Source organism: Physeter macrocephalus, chromosome 5 (assembly GCF_002837175.3).
Source record: "Physeter macrocephalus isolate SW-GA chromosome 5, ASM283717v5, whole genome shotgun sequence".
NCBI classification, from domain to species: domain Eukaryota; kingdom Metazoa; phylum Chordata; class Mammalia; order Artiodactyla; family Physeteridae; genus Physeter; species Physeter macrocephalus.
In genome coordinates, this window is record NC_041218.1 from 79657243 (window position 1) to 79658264 (window position 1022).

Below are 1022 nucleotides of genomic sequence, written 5' to 3' on the forward strand. Positions count from 1 at the left end.
CTCCATACTGTTCTCCATAGTGGCTGTATCAATTTACATTATTCCCACCAGCAGTGCAAGAGGGTTCCCTTTTCTCCACACCCTCTCCAGCATTTATTGTTTCTAGAGTTTTTGATGATGGCCAATCTGACCGGTGTGAGATGATATCTCATTGTCGTTTTGATTTGCATTTCTCTAATGATTAATGATGTTGAGCATTCTTTCATGTGTTTGTTGGCGATCTGTATATCTTCTTTGGAGAAATGTCTATTTAGTTCTTCTGCCCATTTTTGGATTGGGTTGTTTGTTTTTTTGTTATTGAGCTGCAAGAGTTGCTTATAAATTTTGGATATTAGTCCTTTGTCAGTTGCTTCGTTTGCAAATATTTTCTCCCATTCTGAGGGTTGTCTTTTGGTCTTGTTTATGGTATCCTTTGCTGTGCAAAAGCTTTTAAGTTTCATTAGGTCCCATTTGTTTTTTTTTGTTTTTATTTGCATTTCTCTAGGAGATGGGTCCAACAGGATCCTGCTGTGATTTATGCCATAGAGTGTTCTGCCTATGTTTTCCTCTAAGAGTTTGATAGTGTCTGGCCTTACATTTAGGTCTTTAACCCATTTTGAGTTTATTCTTGTGTGTGGTGTTAGGGATTGTTCTAATTTCATACTTTTACATGTAGCTGTCCAGTTTTCCCAGCACCACTTATTGAAGAGGCTGTCTTTTCTCCACTGTATATCCTTCCCTCCTTTATCAAAGATAAGGTGACCATATGTGTGTGGGTTTATCTCTGGGCTTTCTATCCTGTTCCATCGATTTATATTTCTGTTTTTGTGCCAGTACCATACTGTCTTTATTACTGTAGCTTTGTAGTATAGTCTGAACTCAGGGAGCCTGATTCCTCTGGCTCTCTTTTTCGTTTTCAAGAGTGCTTCGGCTATTCAGGGTCTTTTGTGTTTCCATACAAATTGTGAAATTTTTTGTTCTCGTTCTGTAAAAAATGCCAGTGGTAGTTCGATAGGGATTGCATTGAATCTGTAGATTGCTTT